General features: G+C 40.1%; 1 protein-coding gene across 2 annotated transcripts in view; it reads left to right on the forward strand.

Annotated features, from left to right (window-relative positions):
• The first annotated feature begins 278 nt into the window (after positions 1-278).
• The window catches only part of TENM1 (teneurin transmembrane protein 1), a 649,974-nt gene continuing 630,265 nt past the window's right edge, over positions 279-19,987 (forward strand). For both annotated transcript variants that reach the window (XM_020976349.2, XM_020976350.2), the window contains exon 1: positions 279-359. The gene's annotated coding sequence lies outside the window, so the exon portion shown is untranslated. The remainder of the gene's footprint in view (positions 360-19,987) is intronic.

The following is a 19,987-nucleotide window of genomic DNA, read 5'->3' on the forward strand; positions in this document are numbered from 1 at the left end:
GTCCTCATGAAACTCACCAAAGATGGAGCTCTCTGATGGACTCTAAGGGTCAGTGTCTCTGTAGAGTCCACAGCTCAGCTTCTCTCTGTTCAAAAAAGTCACAATCCCTGAAGCTGTCTTTCCTTGGTGTGTCTAGTTTGACCTCTCTCAGCTCATAGTTGAATGTATTCTTTGTTACTAATATAGTCTTTTCTGTCACATGCTCAATGAAGGGGCAATGTATCAATCCCTTTGGGCTCATTCTCCTCCTTCCCATTTCTTCCCTGTCATACAGGTTCAAGGAACCAGCCTCCTCAAGTGTTCCTGAAGCTTGACTCCTTCCTGATCAAATCCGTTCTCTGATTTACACAGGCCTAGAGGTATGTCTGATCCTTTCAACCAATCCCAATATATTTCCTGTGTGTTATCATCTGATTTCATCCAATGGTTTATAAGCACTACTTCACTCCTCCTAAACTTATTAAGGATTTATTTGGATCTAATTTATTCCTTTGATTGATTCTATAACTCAAAGAGATGCTCTCACCTTATGAAATTATCAAAGCTTTGAACATCTTATTAGTTATGTTAATTAGAGTGGAGAGATATGAGGCACGCTTCATATATGTGTAAACTACATCAAATTCAGTTAAAATCCAATAGAAACAAAAAAGTTTTCATTTTATCAAGGGATGCTGCCAGGGTTGTGAACCCAGGTGAATGGAAGGTACCCTCAACAGAAATAGAGATATTTGAAGCAGGAATGGGGTTGAAGAAAATGTGAGTTCAGTTTGGTGTGTACTGAGTTTGAGATCCTTGTGGAACATCCAGATGGAGAGCGGGGCGGTTTGGTTTTGGAGTCTTATATAGCATTTATTCAATGTGTTTTTCAGTGATTAGAAAGCTTGGTTTGTGCAGTTCTAATATTATATCTGTGTTGTCATTTGCTATCTGAAGAAGTAGTTTCTGTGCTAATTAGTGTAGTTTATAAAGTAATAGATGCTTTTGAGTGTGTGGGAGGTGAAGCATTTAAATGTAATTGCTGTTTAAACAGCATTTCCCTTAAAAGACTTGTATAAATTAATTTTCCATATAAGTGCATATTTGGGGTGGTCTGTTGTTAATTAGTCTCCGCACAAACAAACAAAACCTTCGATGCACTGCCCAGTCCTCCTCTCAATCCATTTTAAAAGCAACTTATAGATTTCATGAGAAGTCCTTTGTTTGTTTCACTGGAAATCAGCTATCAGAGTTACATAGAAATTGGACCTGATTCTTATCTGTAAATGTTCAATGTCAGAGAAACCATTCATACTGTCTAGCCTAGGAAACTTTTTTTTTTAAGTGAAACTCTGAGAGCATTGTTCACAAAGAATTAAGGTATGTAAATAGTGCAGTGGTTTTGGGTCACAATATAATATTCTCTAATGTATACCATGATTTCAGAAGTCAGAATTACAGAGAATCCAGGGTGCAATGGAACAATGTAAGTAGAGGGTTTAAGCAGGTATTAGTACATTGGCAATGATTTTTTACATGAAGGAAATAGTATAAAAGACTTTGTTGAGAACATGCTAGGCCATAAAAGGAGGTAGGCTGGTTATGTAGCTAGAATAAGAAATGGTGGAAGAATAGCCTTGATATTACTTTGAGACAGTAACAGAAACAGAGGAAGGCCTATGATTGAATAGGTTTTCTTTGGAGTATTTGTGGAAAGATATGGATGAGAAGGTGTAGAGCAAAGGGGTGTAGTATGTAGCCTACAACACTCTCACATGTGGCCCAAACCAGATTTGCGTGTAATCAGGAAATATTTAACAAAATAAATAAAAATACAGTAAAATACAGATAACATTACATTTTAAGACTAAATCAACATGTGTCCAGATTAGTGGTCCCCATTTCTATTTATTTGATATCATTAGGGTAGAAGATAGAGAGCTAGTACCAGTCACCCCTTTCAGTGGCAGCAACTTTAAGACAACGGAAGGAACAGGATTGAACAGGGCCTACTGAACCCATCCAAGAGGATCAGAGGGGATAGGGCCTGGCCCTGGCATAGAGTCTCAATCCAGGAACTGAGGCTGGAAACAGTAGTAAACAGAAGAAAACATCAAATACAGTGAAGAAAGGCTATTAGTTAAGCAAAGCCCAAGAGGTAAGTAGAGAAGAAAGTAACTCCACAAGAAATAGAAACAAAACCTCAGAGGAAGAAAAATTACTTTGAGAGAAATGAAGTAAGAGATAAAAAGTAAAATTAGAATTAAAATACGAGCTCTGGAGGAAAGGATTAGAAGGAGAATAAACAACTTAGAATAGAAGGTAGAAAATCTTACATAAGTAGGAAGCTCCGTGAAATGCTTCTAAAAGCTAATTAATTTTGAATTGCCAGTTAATAAACAGAAGGGAGTATGCCAGAAAACCATACATCCCCTTCTGATTACTCCCCAAAGAGAGAAGTAATCAGCACATGGTTAACTACTCTCTTCTTCTGGACACTGTCTCCTCTCTGGGTTTTTGTGGCACTGAATATCTTATTTTTTAAAAATTTTATTAATTTATTTTGATTTATCAACAATCACTTCCATATGCTTTTGAGTTGAAAATTTTTCTCCCCACCCTCCCCAAGACGGCACACAATCTGATATAGGCTTTACATTTACATACCCATGAAACATATTTTCACATTAGTGAAGTTGTAAGTAAAAATTAAAACCAGTAGGAGGAACCATCAGAAAGATGAAACAAAACTCAACAGAAGGTAAAATGAATATCTTATTTTTAAAAATAATAAAGCTGCTCAGATATATTAGAACTAGAAGACAAAGTGAAAATTGCAAGAAACCACTTCCTGAAAGAAATCCTAAATTGAAAATACTGAGGAATTTCATAGCAAAATTGAGAGTTTTCAACTCAGAGAAAAAAAAAAACTACAGCAAATCTTCAGAAAGAAAGAGTCCAAGTACCAAACAGAAACAGTCAGGATGAAAAAAGATTGGCACAACTGCTGTTAAGGAAAAAAAAAATTAGGATATAGTATTTATCCCAAGATTTATTATAACCCAGGTTAACTTACCCTACAGAACTGAGTAAAAATCCTATAGGGAGAAAGTGGATTTTTAATAGAATAGGGGACTCTCAAGTATTTCTGATGAAAAGATCATATCTTAGTGGAGACATTGAAATGCAAGCACCAGAATCAAGAGAAACCGAAAAAGTAAATACATCTGAACAATTTGAAGGGGCTAAACCATGAACTGCTACCCTTCTTTGTGTGTCTTGAAGACTTCTGGCAGTCTGATGAAAACTATGGACCCTTTCTGAGAATGTTCTTTTAAATTAATTGAAGGAAATGTAATTAATTGAAGAAAATGCTCAATTTCATCGAGAGGCTAGTGGAAATAAAGATTTTTTTTCCCCATCCAAGTTCATAGACAACCTGAAAAATGTCCAGGAGCCCCCTGGGAATCTGTGGACCCCAGATTAAAGTCTCCTGGGCTAAATGGCAATGAAGTATTTACATTCTAATAAGGTGAGAAGAACCATATGTTGCTTCAGAATTGTTGGTGTTGTTCAGTCATGTCCAACTCTTCATGACTCCGTTTGGGGTTTTCTTGGCAAAGTTCTTGGAATGGTTTGCCATTTCCTTCTCCAGCTCATTTGACAGATGAGGAAACTGAGGCAAACAGGGTGAAGTGACTTGCCCAGGGTCACACAGCTAGTAGGTGTCTGAGACCAGATTTGAATTCAGGAAGATGAGTGTTCCTGACTCCATGCCCTGTGCCCTATCCACTGTACCACCTACCTACCCATATGTCTTTCACAATACCTCTGTCTTTGAAAATTACAAAGGAAATTAAGAAAGAGGAGCATGGAGTCTTAAGGTTTTGTTCTGTTTTGTTGTGTTTAAGAAAGGAAAGGAATTGGAGAAGAAAAGACTTTTTTTTTTAATATGAATTTATTTATTTTTAGTTTTCAACATTCACTTCCACAAGTTTTTGAGTTCCAAATTTTTGCCCCATCTCACCCTTCCCCCACCCCAAGATGGCATGCATTCTGAATACCCCTTCCCCTAGTCTGACTTCTCTTCTGTCTCTCCCCCCCTTCTCTTATCCCCTTCCCATTCTATTTTCCTGTAGAGCAGGATAGACTTCTGTACCCCATTTCCTGTATTTCTTATTTCCCAGTTGCATGTGAAAACATTTTTTTTAAAACATGTGTTATTAAAACTTTGAGTTCCAAATTTTCTCCCTTCCTCCCTCCCCACCCACCCTCATTGAAAAGGCAAGCAACTCAATATAGGTTGTACATGTGCAGCTATGTAAAACACTTCCATAGTAGACATGTTGTGAAAAACTAACTCTGTTTCCCTTCATCCTATCCTGCCCTCCCATTTATTTTATTCTTTCTTTTGACCCTGTCCCTCCTCAGAAGTATTGACTTCTGATTACCCTCTTTCCCAATCTGCCCTCCTCTCTGTCATCCCCCTGCTCTCTTATCCCCTTCTCCCCCTATTTTCCTGTAGGGTAAGACAGATTTCCGTACCCAGTTGAATGTGTATGTTATTCTCTCCTTAAGCCAAATCCTATGAAAATAAGATTCCCTCATTCACTCTCACCTTCCCCTGTTTCCCTTCCACTGTGAGAGACTTTTCTTTTCTGTTTTGTTTTTTTGTGAGATAATTTACCCCATTCTACCTCTCCCTTTCTTCTTCTCCTAGTATAATCCTCTCTCATCCCTTAATTTTATTCTCCAGATATGAACCCGTAATCTTCAACTCACCCTGTGCCCTCTATCTATCTATCTATCTATCTATCTATCTATCTATCTATCTATCTATCTATCTATCTATCTATCTATATATATATATATACAAGAAAAGACTTTTTTGAAGCAATTGCTTCGGGCTGTCCAAACTTGGAGGGAGCCGATTCAAAGATTTCTTGCTAGGCAGACAAAAATGAGGGCAGCCAACCTGCTTCCTTGTAGTAGGATTTGGGGCTGTAGGTTGGAGAGTTTAAGTAGCCATCACATGAGTATATGTTACAAGACCACATCTGTACCTTGTGCCAGCGCTTCAAGGGTGCTAAAAGCATTAGGCGGAGGGAACGAGGAGCATCACTGATTCATGAGTGTGGACGCTATAAGATCATAGAATGGCAGAAGTATCAGGGACTGTGGAATCCACCTCCCAGTCATTTTTCAAAGTCATATTTGCATTTCTCTTAATGATGAGAAAGCAAAGTGACTGCTGCTAAAAGCTAACACTTTAAGGTATTCAGAGCACTGTCATCAGAAGAGCCTTGTGAGGCTGGCAGGGCTAAGATTAGGTACATCCTAAGGAAAGTATTTTGTATTATCTCTGTAAGTGTGGTCCTCCTTCCCAGTCTCCCCGCCCCCCCATCAAATGTAAGCTCTTTATGGGCAGGGACTCTTTCTTTAGTGTCTTCAGTGTCTCAGAGGGGTGGAGAACCTGAAGCCTAAGGCCATATGTGGCCCTCTAAGTCCTCAAGTGTAGCCCTTTGACTGAATCCAAACTTCACAGAATAGATCCTTTTATTAAGAGGATTAATAAATATAAATAAATATTATTTAGTAAGGGGATTATTAAGTTCCATCTTATCTTTTTATTAAGGGGATTTGTTCTGTGAAGTTTGAATTCAGTCAAAGGCCAACACTTGAGGACCTAGAGAACCACATAGGGCCTCAAGGTCACATGTTTCCCCACCCCTGGAAAACAATACCTAGCATATGATAGGTACTTCAAAAATGTTTGTCAAATAAATGAAACAAATAAGGACATTAATGACATTAAAAATGCTTCAGTCTGCCATTCAGTTTACTTTTATTTTTTAAAATAATTTTATTCACATTTTTGTTTTTGTATCATCTGGATTTCTCCATGTGGTCCTTCCCCTTCTCCATCCCTTATAATAAATAATTTGCTATTCAGTTTAAACAAAATAGCCATGTTACCGGCAGTAGATTCCTGAGTTGAAAACTGCCTTGAAGCCAGTTGGTTGAGGTCCATGCCCTGTCCCAGAGCCTTGAGTTAGGTCCATAGGTCCCAGAAATGCAGCTTCCATAATGCCTCAGACATCATGAATCATTTGGGGCTGGCAGCCTCTCAGTAAGTTCTGCTCTGATCTGCCAAGGGGACATGCCACGATATCCTGACTGGCTCAGAATTAAAGAATAGAGATTCATACTCATCGGCACTCACTTATTACCCTGTCCGCACTATCAGCCTTTGAGATATATTTCAGAAATCAACAGACTTGTGGGGGAAGATCCTTCAAGGCTGTTGTTCACATCTGAATGTGGAAAGTGACTGGAAGATAGCATTCTCTTATTGTTAAATTGGGTATGCAGTGTGTAAGATTCTGCAGTTGTTATTCAAGTATAAGTTGCTTTACAAGAGTCCTCAGGACTAACTTGAAAATAAAGAACAGAACCTGGTCCTAGAAGGGTACTTGGAATTCTTAGTAGCTTTAGGGAAATGGAAAATGAATTCTTTTTGTCTTAATTTATTTATACAACTTTAAAATTGGAAGGGCAATCACTGGCCACATACTCCAACCTATATTCAAAAGAGGATCCCCACTAGAGTGGTCTTCTTGTCTCTGCTCAAAAGCCTCCAATGAGAGGGGAATCGTCACCTCTCTCCCAAAAAAGAGGAGAGAGTATCCAGGAGGAAAAGATATTTAAGCATGTCAAAGGCTAAGGAAAGGTCAAGAAAGATGAGGATAGGAAAGAAGCCATTATATATGAAAATTAAGATACTGTTGGTTGGGACAGGTAGGTGGCGCAGTGGATAGAGCACCGGCCCTAAAGTCAGGAGGACCTGAGTTCAAATCCGGCCTCAGACCAAACACTTGACACTTACTAGCTGTGTGACACTGGGCAAGTCACTGAACCCCAATTGCCTAAAAATTAAAAAAAGAAAAAGAGATACTGTTGGTGACTTTGGCAAGAATTCACTCGAATTATGAGATCAAAAGCCAGATTAAAGAGGGTTTAGAAGAAAGAGAAGAGGACATACTTGCAATGAATGTAGATGGCTTTTTCAAGAAGTTTATCTTGCAAAAGGGGGAGAGAGATTGACTGATAGGTAGTGGGAATGGTAGAATATATTGAGGGTTTTTTAAGGATGATGAGACATGAGTGTGTATGGAAACAGCTCCTTCCTGGGAAGGAACCAGCAGATAGGAAGAGATGAAATATTAGTGGGGAGGATGATAGTAGGGCATTCTGCTGGTGAAGATGGGAGGGGTTGAGATCAAAGGTGCACACAGAGGAGTTGGCCTTGGGTAAAGAGAAGGACAACCTCTTCATTAGAGAGCCAGTGTGACTTGCTCTCTTCCTCCCTGACCCTTAGTGATGGAGGGTGTTTCTCTCTTATATGAGGATGGCTGTTGAATGAGAATATGGCCTTAGATTCTGAGGCTGACTCATATGTAATACTCATAACTCTTTGGTTCCTTAGTTGGCCATTCCTAACATACAGTATGTCTCTGTCATGACAGCACATGTTGCTTTTCCTTTTAGATGGGCTATTAACATAGCCTCTATGAGTTACTCTTGACTTCCGTTGGTATCTGACAGATCTGTGCTTCAGACCCACCAGAGCCTAGTTCTGTGATGTCTGTGTGCATGATGTTTCACTGCTTGTTACTAGTGTCCAAATGAATCCATTGGTTAAACTTTGCACCTGAGGAAGCATAGGCACAGACTAGTTAAGGTTTCCCCTAAGATCACAAAGCAAACTAATGCCATAATCAGGTCTGAAACCCTCAACTGTTGAGAGATACACTAAAAAGCAAAGAAGGTAAATAATGCACTGGCCTCAAAACCAGAAAGATCTCAGTTCAAACGGAACAAAGAATTGACTAATGCCTTAAGTTTCTAGAGCACTTAATAGATTTTAGGCCTTGTGCTCCATGTATTAGAGACATCTAAGAGTGGGATCTGGAAGAAGTTAAGTTCTAAGTGGCACATTGTGCGTACTAGTTGATATCCTTAGCTAGACTGGCAGCAGGGCAGGTCCCTGGGGAGCTGGGAGGTAGGACAACTAGGATTTGCCTTGAGGCAAATGTCAGTCAAGATCTAGACATGCATGGGGCAAGATGGACCTGGTAGACTAGGTCCAGATGACAGACACAGAAACCCTGGAAGTCTAGAGGACTTTAAGTACTTGGGATTACTGGAGGCAGGAGACAGTGTGCCAGTGAAAGGGTGGGAAGAAGGAAGAGGGTGCTGAAGGCTAGTGGAAGACTTACTGCTGAAAACATTTACCTGCTTGTCTGGGAATCACAAGACCTCATCTCAGACTCTGCTGTTTATGACCTTATAACCCTGGAAAGATCACTTTCCCTCTCTGAGACTCAGTTTCTTCATCTATAAAATGGGGCTAATAATACTTGTGCCACCTACCTTATAGAGTTATTTCAAAGAAAGTGAGTTTTAGAGAAATGAGATCTATTCTTGATACCCATTTTTTTTCCTGAGAATTAGCTTTTCCTGTGCTATTTATCAATGTCTGTCCTGAAACCCCAACTCCAGCAATGAAACAAGTTAGCTCTGGTGACTTTTCTGGTAGACAGGTGATGTGACAGGATCTACTGTAGGTTGTAATATCTGAGGTTGCTGGGATAGAGTTTAAGTTACTGAGGAACTAGTCCTTCAAATGATGTTTTTTATAGTTTAGGAAGATAAGGATGGGGCTGTCAGATTTCCCAGATTGTAGTATCCTTTCTCTCTTTTATATTTTAGGCTTTTTTTTTTTTGGCTAGGCAGTGGGGTTAAGTGACTTTGACTGGGGTCACACAGCTAGTAAATGTTATGTGTCTGAGGCTGGATTTGAACTCAGGTCCTCCTGAATCCAGGGCTGGTGTTCTCTCCACTTTGCCACCTAGCTGCCCCTTGTAGTGCCCTTTCTTGAAGAGGGCCAGAATACCCCAGAGTTTTTCAGGTGATAGAGTTAGAGACAGGGTGCTAGGACAAAGTAAAAAATATAACCCAATAAACAAGGGGTTAATCAGGCTCATTGCTGGGTCAGAGCACAGAATCTAGAAGGCTATGTGCTCTTGACTGAATCAAGAAAAGGGGCTGGGACCAGACAGGATAACCATTTTTTGACACTGACTTCTGTCATGGTTCTCCCCTGACCTGTCTGACCATTCTTTCTCAGTCTCCTTTGCTGGATCATCATGCATATCCTCTTCCCTTTATTGTATATAATGCAGGACTCTGGCCTAACTCTTCTTTTGACTGCATATACTCATTCTTTTTCTCAGCAGTTTCATCATCTTCCATGGGTTTAATTATCATTTTGATTCAGGTGACACACAAGTCTCCAGACTTACCCTTCATTGGGGCAGCTAGGTGGCACAGTAGATAGAGCACCAGCCCTGAAGTCAGGAGGACCTGAGTTCAAATCAGGTCTCAGACCAAACACTTGACACTTACTAGCTGTGTGACCCTGGGCAAGTCACTTAACCCCAATTGCCTTAAGAAAGAAAAAAAAAATAATGTAGTCAGACTTACCCTTCATCCCTCTCCTCAGATCCAATCCTGTATCACCATTGGATGTTTCCACCTGGATAGGCATCTCAAACTCAGCATGTGTGTCCCAAATGGAGCTCATTCTCTTTCCCTTGAGAACTCACCTCTCCTGCTCACTTTCCTCTTTCTGTTGAAGAGTGCCTATCCATCCAGGCACCCAGGTTTACGACCTCAAAGTCAACTGAGCTTTTCACTCTTCCTTCCTCTCCATGGTCAGTCAGTTGTCAAATCTACTTGACTCTACCTATACAACATTTTGGCCTCCTGGCCCCTTCTCTCCTTTCTGTCGTCCAGGCCCTCATCACCTCTTGTCTGAATCATTGCTTTGGCTTCCTAACTTATCTCCCTGCTTCCAGTTTCTTCCCTCTCTGGTCCAGTTCCTAAGGCACAGTTCTTCCCATATCACTCCCCTGCTGAAGAAGTTTCAGGGTCTCCCTGTTACTTTTAAGATGAAATACAAAATCCTCTGTTTGGTGTTCAAAGTTGGAATGCCCACCCTGTTGACCTCTCTACCTCTTGGAATTCCTAGTTCTCTTCAAAACTCAGCTTATGGGCCAACTCTTACAAGAGGACTTTCCTAATTCTCTGTCTCCCTCTCTTCTCTCCCCCCAAATGTCTTTGTATTTACTCTGTGTCTATTTTATACTTGTTTATTTGTGTATAGGGCAGCTAGATGTCACAGTGGATAGAGATCACTGGGCCTGGCGTCAGGAAGACTCATCTTCCTGAGTTCAAATCTGGCCTCAGCCACTTACTAGCTCTATGACCCTGGGCAAGTCACTTAACCCTGGTTGCCTCAGTTTCCTCATCTATAAAATGAGCTGTAGAAGGAAATGGAAAACCACTCCAGTATTTTTGCCAAGAAAACCCCAAATGGGGTCACAGAGAATTGAACACAACTGAAATGACTGAACAACAACAACTTGTGTACATGTTGTTTTTATGTAGCAAGTTCCTTGAGGAGAGGGAAACATCTTTTCCTTTGTATCTCCAGCACCCAGAACAATTTTTGGACCAGCTACATCCTTATTAATGAATAATGAATCCCATTAAGTGATCACATGCATTTGAATTCTGATTCATAATAATTGGGACCTGGCTGTAAGTGCTTAATTAATGCTTATAGAATTGAATTGAATTCATGTTGAACCCCTTGGCCTAGGAAGCTCTTAGATTCTATCAAGTGCAGTCCATGAGTGGGATCAGCCCAAGAGGATGGGGCAGGTAATTCAGGTACCTAAACCAAGGGGTCAATAAGAGGGTCAGATGATCTAACCCTGTCAGCTGATCTCTAGCATTCAACAGATGTTGCACCCAATTCAAAGAGGGCCCTGATTCCCAAGAAAGCTTCCATAAGGCAATTTATCTTCCGTTAATCATTTACCTCTTGATGGTATTTTCTCAAACCTAAGAAAAATCACATAATGAGATTTTGATGTAGTTTGTTTGAATGGATAGGACAGTGGAGAAATAATGTAGTCAAGGAAGTGTTCCCCTAACTCAAAGAAGCTTATCTACGAAATATTTGTGGCAAAGCCTGAACAACTCTTAGAAATAAACATAGGGCAAGATGAAAAATCATTCAATATAAATTGTGTATTGTTTATCAGAAAGAGTTGCTATATACAGAAAGATTTTCATTATGATTATTGAGATAAAATGTGGCTTTCAAATATATTGCTCCAATATGACCAGCATGTTGCATTGCAAAAATAGTTCTCACTCCATAAAGGGTTTTGATAAATGAGGATTGAAATATTCAGTATATCCAGATGCTACTTGAATATCCTTCAGTATCTTGCTTCCTGGTAAGTGAAGCAGATATTGATGGTGTCAGTGTTCATGTTTTGTTTTGTTTTGTTTTGTTTTTCTTTGTGACCTACCCTTTTTGTGAAAGAAATCTTCAGGTCTCTAAGATATTGTGAATTCATTTATTATCTTGGGTTTTCATTCTTAGGGCCTGGGGATTTTATTGTAACTTTCCCTGCTTTTTGTATTCCTTTATTCTGTGTCCTTCAGCACTCAAACATTCTGCTTGTTGTTCCTTGTTTTTCACTTAACCATCGTGTAGCTTTTTAATTCATTTCATCTTTCTCTTGGTCTTCCTGGTTAGATTTTGATCATTTGGAGGATGGAGCTGTTTACTTCACTTACGTTCCCATCTTTGTATTGTATATCCTTAGTACAGCATTCTTTGGGGTTTCATTATAACTGTGTATATTAGTGATACAGACGCAGCTTTTAACCATTCAAAGTGATAAACTTGCATTGGATAAAAATGACATCAGGAACCAGTAGATTCCTTGGGTCCCTGATCTAAATTGTTTTCTAGGCATCTTCTTTTTTGTTTTCTTAAACTATAATTATTTATTAAAACAGTTGAATTTAAACACTACTGTTGTTATCAGTATTACCACATAGGTATAATCTGTGATACTTCTTATTCTTGGGTGTGATAAATCATAGGATCACAGATTTAGATCTGACAAGAACTTTGAGGTTGTGAGGCAGTGGATAGAGCACCGGACCTAGAGTCAGGAAGACCTGAGTACAAATGCAGCCTCAGACACATACTAGCTGTGTGACCCTGGGCAAGTCACTTAACCCTGTTTGTCTCAGTTTCCTCATCTGTCAAATGAGCTGGAGAAGGAAATGGCAAACCATTCCAAGAACTTTGCCAAGAAAACCCCATGGACAGCACTCGGGGGTCACATAGAGTCAGAACATGACTGAATAACTGAACAACAACCTAGTGTATCTCCCATCTGTCATTTTTTGCATTAGGAGGCTGAGTCAGAGATAGAAGTGATTCATCCAAAGTCATATAGGGAGAGGAGCTAGAATTCAAACTGAAGCCCTCCCTCTCCAAATGCACTGTTTTTCTATTATGTTACATTGCATGGGTTCATCTATTCCTGATATCAGCCCTTATTAGAATTCATTTTTCTAATATCATGAATCCAATGCTTCAGTGAAATTACTTCTGGGGATTTATATATGGCCCTTGGATTTCCTCTTTGGATTCTTGGCAGGTTTGGCTTCAAAAGCCCTATCAATTTTTCACATCTGCTACTTATGGATTCTTCAGCTTAAGGAATCATTTCTGTTACTCCCTTCCCTTAGGGCCTACTGCTCAAATCATTCTCCACAGGTTTCAGCTCCCCTTAGGCCCCTCTTTTTATTCCTTCCTTGCAGCTGAACTAAGAAGAGAACCAGTCCTTTGGCAACACGATGTTGCAAAAGGCTGGAAAAACACCCTGAACGTTTTTTAGTCAGAGAGGTAACTCGACACTTCCCTCTTAAGCAGGAGAAAATAATCTTCCCCTTCTCAACCGATATTTCCAGCAAGGTTCTGGCAAGGTGTTTCACGTATGTGCTACAGTAGCCCACAGGGACCTGTGATGTTCTTAGGTGAGATATTCTCTCCAATGATTCAGCTCACTGCTGGGCCTGTGGGACTCTTGTCCTGGACAGGATAGATAGATCCCCCATAGCACCTACCTAATAGCCTGATGAGGAACTACTTTTTGAAAGAGTTTATATCTTTTGCCACAGGCCATGATTTTTCCAGCATTCTTAAAAAGAAAACAAAGTTTGAAACCAAGACTTAAAAGTGATTTCATCTTAGATTTTATCTTAGCTACTCCAAAAATGCTTGCTGGTTGTTGGGTAAATAGTAGTAGTTGTAGCAGCAGCAGCAGTAGTAATAATAATAATGATCATGGTAACTCCTCCCCCCACATTTGGCCATCTAGGGACCTCTAAACTCCTCCCCTCACACACCAATACCCTGTACTTACTCAGTGAAATTGGTGACCGTTATCCAAATTTGGCCCAAGTAGCCTTCAGTTCCTTTAAGTCCCATTTAAAATTCTGCCTTGTACAGGAAGCCTTTCCCAATCCCTCTTAATTCTAGGGTCTTCTCTCTGTTGATTATTTTCAATTTATCCCATATATAGCTGGTTTATATGTAATTGTTCCATGTTGTCTCTTCCATTCGATGGTGAACTCCCCAAGGGCAGCGAATGTGCTTTGCATTTCTCTGTATTTATTCCCATCACCTAACACATAGTAGGTACTCAGTGAATATTTGCTAACTCAGTGACTACTTGAACTGACCTTGGAATGCCCTGGTGTTTGATGACCTATACCTGATATCAAGATACCCAGGCTTGGAACCAGTTCTCCCCTGCTGCCCGGCTGTGAAATTCCATGAATGTTTTGCGAATGACTGCCATAAGAAAAGATGGTGATATTGTTCATGTGCTTGGCTATTTAGCGGACTGCAACTCAGGACCCCCTCCTGTCTCCATGCATGTGCATAGTCTACCTGCATGCATACTTAGGATGTCCTCCCTCCCCACCCCAACCTCTTGGAATAACTGGTTTTCTTCAAAACTAAGATCAAATGTCACTGTCTTTGGGAAGACCTTCTTAATTGCCCTACTAGCTCATACCTCACCACCTCCCAGGTTACTCTGTATTTGATTTGGATATATTTTCCATACATCAGTATGTGTCTTTGTTGTCTCCCTTATTGAAATGTAAGCTTCTTGAAGGCAGGAACTCTTTTGTTTTTATCTGAATATCCTCTGTGGTGACAGTGGTGCCTGCCTAGTTGTTGACTGCTTGTGTGTGTTGCTGTTGAAACTTACATGAATTTGCTTAAATAATATATGTTGAGGAAAAGCATAGAAAAATCTCTACTTCCTTCCAATTATTTTTATTACTTGACAAAATCTTTGCTCATTTTTTCTATCTGCTAATGAGAAAATGCTTGAATCTTTTGAAATATGACAGAACATTTCATGACTGAGTCAGGATCTCAGTTTTATTTTTTCGAAAGGAATGCTGTGAGCATAAAGGGAAAATGACGGCCCAAACTTAATGAATTCTGAAAGCTCCCTTGGGGCGCATCCTAAGAAAGAACCCAAGAGAGATGGCTGCTCTTTAAGGAAATGATTCTACAGACTTGCAAGAAAACAATTGCATTGATCTGTGGGAGGATAAACTCTGGTAGATACATATGCATTGGACACTAGGAACTGGGCCAGCCCAATAAAGGCGAGGACAATGATGTGTGTGTGTGTGTATGTGTGTACACACACACATACTTACACACACACATATACGCATGTGTGTTTACAGAGAGAGATAGAATGAAGATGAATCAGGTCTACTAAAAGAAAAAAAAACTGTGAATGTATACTAAGTTAGGGTTATTGGCTCTTAACCAAAAATAATACTAAATGCTCTCAGAATGACAAGAACCCATTGCCCTTTACCTAACCAAGAACACTTCATAATCAGAAATTTCACCTTGAAGAGGATATTGAACTCGGTGAATGAAGTGTGACAAGAACAGTACTAGGTAATTGAGGAGAGGACATGGTACTTGGCCCTGGACAAGTCCCAGCTCATTCCCAGATCTCGGCATTCTGCAGGCTGCCCCATCTCCTCATCAGCAGCCTTGATCCCTCCCACTTCTGCCCCTCATTTTCCAGGTCTTCTCTTTATTTTGCCTTCCCCATTACAATGTAAAGTTACTTGAGAGTAGGAACCATCTTGTCTTCTTGTATTTCTATTCCCAGTGCTTAGCATGGCATCTGACACATAGCAAGCACTTAATGAATATTTTATTTATCTAAGACAGGTAGACAAACAAGGCATAATGTATAGGCATAAATGGCAGCCAGATGGCACTGTAGTGGATAGAGTACCAGGCCTGGAGTCAGGAAGACTTGGGTTCAAATCTGACCTCAGACACTTACTAGCTGTGTGACCCTGGGCAAGGCACTTAACCTTGTTTGCCTCAGTTTCCCTATCTGTCAAATGAACTAAAGAAAGAAATGGCAAACCACTCCAGGATCTTTGCCAAGAAAACCCCAAATGAGGTCATGAAGAGTCAGACACAGCTGAAATGACTGAACAACAACCACAAAAATAGGCATAAAACAGCTAGAGAGTAATCATAAGGTTGTTCATGCATGACTATAAGGTAGTCTGGTACAGCCTGCTATAGACAAGTGACCTTAAGAAGAGCTATTTAGGTCAATTATAGCTGTGTGACCTTGGATAGATTATTTGCCCTTCTTGGGCATCAATAAATGGAGTCTAATGAAACCTTATTTGCCCAAAGGCAAAGGAATGAGTGGGTGAGGTTTCTTTTAGCTCTTAAAATCTATAAATCTGGGGCAGCTAGGTGGCACAGTGGATAAAGCACCGGCCCTGGAGTCAGGAGGACCTGATTTCAAATTTGGCCTCAGACACATAACACTCACTAGCTGTGTGACTCTGGGCAAGTCACTTAACCCCAATTGCCTCACAAAAAAAGGATCTATAAATCTGTAAGTAATAGCTTTCGTTAATTCTTTCAAAAATGTGGTATTAGGTATGTGATGTGTAGTCAGCCCTATGCTAGGTAGGCATTGAGGATGATATAAAGAAATATAATATGCAATTCCTGCCTTCTAGGAGCTTATTATCGAAAATGAATACAAAAGAGACATCCATAAAACAGTGAAGTTGCAGTACAAATGGCAATAGGAAGAAAGCCAATGCCTGTTATTTAACTATTTCAAAAATATTTGTTACCAAACCACTGTGTGGGTCGAGTGCTGTGGGAAGGTGGGAAGAAGGATTGGAATGAGCTAGAGTCCTCAAGGAAGGCTTTATGAAGAAGATGAAACTTGAAAAGGGTAACAAGGAAAAGGCATTTCCCAACTGGAGACAAACTAGAAGCAGAGGTTTGCTGTTAGAAGCTAGGTGAGTGGGTTTAATGCTCCAGCCTGACCAGAGCAGAAAACTTGCTTTAGGGGATATTGGGAGATAAAGTTGGCTGCAAAGCTTTGGAGTACCTTGAATACCAGACTAAGAAATTTGGAGTTTATCCTTACTTTGAAGCTAATGGGGAGCTTTTGAGGGAATTGTGAGTAGAGGAATGACCCCATTAAAAAGATAACTGAGCAAAAATGTTGTATAAAGATGAGAAAACAGGACAGTCTAGAAATGGAGAGCCCACTTTGGAGACTGTTAGAGTTTAGCTGAGAATAAGAGAGCCTTGCTAGGGTAGGACAATCAGAAGTGAGAGAAAGAGGCAGAGGTTTGTGAAATTTAGAAAGAAGTCGGTGTTCCAGTAATTAGCTGCAGACTACTGAGAGAGTTTGAGTTTCTCCCCACTAGATATTGATTCTTGGGATAGAACAAATTAGTCTAAATAGAGGAAGATGAACATAGGTTGTATGTGGACTCCAGTGACTATGAATTCTCAGTGGTGTGTATGCTCCTGATTCCTACCCATCCTTGTCCATGTCTTCTCATAAGTTCTGCGTAGGTTAAACCACAGTGACCAATCAAAGAACTAGTCAGGTCTGATCAAAAATGAAGGAAATCAGATGATTTTTTTTCTTTTTCTTGAGTACCTATAGATATAGACTCAGTTGCCTTCCATACAAGTGGTTTTTCTGAAGTTAGTAGAAGCCTGTTAATCCGGAAGCCCTCAGCTTGGAAACTCAGTAAGCAGGATCTCCACGGAATGGTAAGGACTGGCTAAAGCATCCACTTCCCTTTGGGAAGGCTCCTTAGGTTTTTAAAGGCTTCCCACTCAACCTGAAGTGAAGTCTTATAGTATTTAGTTTAGGAGGTATGATGGGATCATAACCTTTTCAGGGGAGCCATTGATATCACTCCTCATTCTTCCGATTTTTCCTGACAGGCAAAAAATGAAACATTCTGGTATGGTTTGTCAAGCGCTGGAGTCATCTGTTGTGGCAATAATCTGCTCCAACTCAGCCATTCTGTTATAGGTCCTGGTGAATAATGGGCCTAGACTTGGGAAGAACTTAGTCAGTGTTGGACCATTGATTAATGGAGGAAAAATTCAGTAGGTAGACCTTGAGGTGATAAACGGAATGAGGGCCTCTGCAGTAATTAGTCTTCATGCCCGATATCCACACTGCCATTTATTTGGGAAAGGCTGACTCCTCGTTTATGTAGCCCCATACTCACAAGGCCTCAGACATTCCAGGCTTTGATTATCAGTATATCAGTAGATATGGAAATGAAAAGTCATCTTGGCAACTACCTTTTGGGGTTTTAATTACCACCATAAAGGAGGAAAATGTTGCCATCAAAGTGTTAGAGTAGTGAAAGCATTTCTCTCTCTCTCTCTCTCTCTCTCTCTCTCTCTCTCTCTCTCTCTCTCTCTCTCTCTCTTTCTCTTTTTCTCTTTCTCCCCCTCTCCCCTTTTAGATGTGAAAACTGGGGGAAAAAAACCTGAGATAATATTTTTTATAATATATACATAATAGATCATGAAAATTGAAATTGCATTTTCATTTTTTCCTGGTATACTTTGATTTCTTATAACAGCAATCTTCATCCATTAGGTTGCAGGATATTTTAAATAATTTCTCCTTTGCTATATTCTATTTCCCCAAGTACCACAAATCTAACTGTTACAAATGGGAAAAAAAGCCCCTGTGATTATTTTGACTTCATTAGTTTCCTTAATGGTTTTATATGATCACATCAAGATTCTTTCAGTTAAAATTTATCTAAATGCTCAAAATTGCTTAGAGACCAACACTAACAGCATCCCAAACAGCTAGAAGCTTTGCTGTCCTGTGCTTTCTTGTCCTCTGGTATATGTGACCACAGATTAGGGTCATCTACATATTCGTATGTTTATAATTCCTGTATCTTCCAATGGATCATCCTTTCAAGCTAAAATGTAGCTCTCTGTATCCATACCAGAGGCCTTGGCATTACTAACCAATGATTTATTAGTGCTTCATAATCTGTCCTGTAGAGAGCTTGTCTTTGCTAACATGAAGTACAGGAAGCCTGAAGCCATGTGTGATAAGGTCAAAGTGCAGAGGGAGCTCCTGTTGGCTCCAAAGGGCTGACCCAGGCAGCTCCCATCCTCCCTTATGTTTGACCTCATAACCTTTGCTTTGCGCTGCCTACCCTACTGTTAACCCTTTCCAAGCCGTGTGAGCTTCTGCTTATTGTTTTCCTTTACTGAACAGAACAGGTATCTGCAGCAAACACCTTTGGTGTTCCCTGCTGACCAAACTCCCACACAAAACCAAGAGAAAGAAGAAACAGATTGCATATAATATAGTTAATTTCTTTAAGATCTCCCTTTCTGTCTGCTTTATCATTTCTTTGTAGCTGAAATATGCTATATGTATGAGAGGCATGTTTTTGCCCTGATCAGACCTAAATTAGGGCTAGGACTGGGACAGGGGCCCTAGGGGAAGCAGAGCAAAGGTAGCAGCTGAAGTGGGGAGGACTTTGTGTCTGGGCCCATCCTGTACTAGGCACTGGAGTGCAGTACTTCTTGACTGCAGATCACGGCCTTCTTTCACTTGTTTCCTTTGCTGACTGGGAAATATACCTTCTTAAAAATAAATGGCTAAGTTTAACACCACAAAGAAACTCAAGGTCTTAGCACCTAACAGATACTTGGAAATTACAGACAAGTTATGACAGACAGTGGCTTCTGCGATACTGCCACAGATAAAGCCGTACCATGTTATCCCTGCTTTTTTTCTGTCTTTTACAGCCTCATCAGATTGATTTCAGAGTGGTGAGGATATAAAATGGACACGCAAAACACTTTGCTAGCAAAGAGAATGAAAATGAAAGCTAGTCTTCTCTGTGTCTGAAAAGTTAAGTGAGTTCTATCTTGGGCTTTTAGAAAACATATGTTACATGTGTAGTTGAGAGAGCATTTTACTTGCCTTCCAGGACTGATGTGGGTGGGGAACCATACTGGTATGTTGTCATTGTTACTTAGCAATGACTCTGTAATATTCATATAATTGGAAATATCGTTCGATATTTCTTAGGAGATTGAGGTGCTTGTATTGTCTCTAGGCCATCATGCTAAAAATCAATAGTTATTGTGCAGGAAGATGTCGGATCATCGATTTAGAGCTGGAGGGGACCCCAGAGGCCATCTTTTTTACTTCTATTTTACAGAAGAGGAAACCAAGGCCCAGGAAGATTAAGGGACTTGTTTAAGATCACTCATATGATCATATGTTTCTAGATGTAGAGCTAGAAGGGACTTCAGAAGTAAACTAGTCCTACCCCTCAAAGGAAAAACTAAAGCCCAGGAAGGGAAAGGGACTGCCCAAGATCACACAGATAGTAGTAGTTGAGTCAATATTTGAACCCAACTCCAAATTGAGTTCTCCAGATAACCTGTAAGATTCAATTCAGCAAACATTTCTGGAGTATTTATGAGGTCCAGGGGACTTTTTCTCCCTCAAGAAGCATACATGGTATCAGTGTGGTTAGAGTGATGCTGGACTGAGAGTCAGGAAGACAAGCTCTTAGATCCCATTCTCTTTTGAGGTTAGAGTCCACAGCTTCCATGGCTGACTGAAATGCTCCCATTTTATTCAGCAATTGGACTTAGGTAGCTTTTCCCTTT

This window comes from Phascolarctos cinereus, unplaced genomic scaffold (genome assembly GCF_003287225.1).
Source record: "Phascolarctos cinereus isolate Bilbo 61053 unplaced genomic scaffold, phaCin_HiC Scaffold_8;HRSCAF=390, whole genome shotgun sequence".
NCBI lineage: Eukaryota > Metazoa > Chordata > Mammalia > Diprotodontia > Phascolarctidae > Phascolarctos > Phascolarctos cinereus.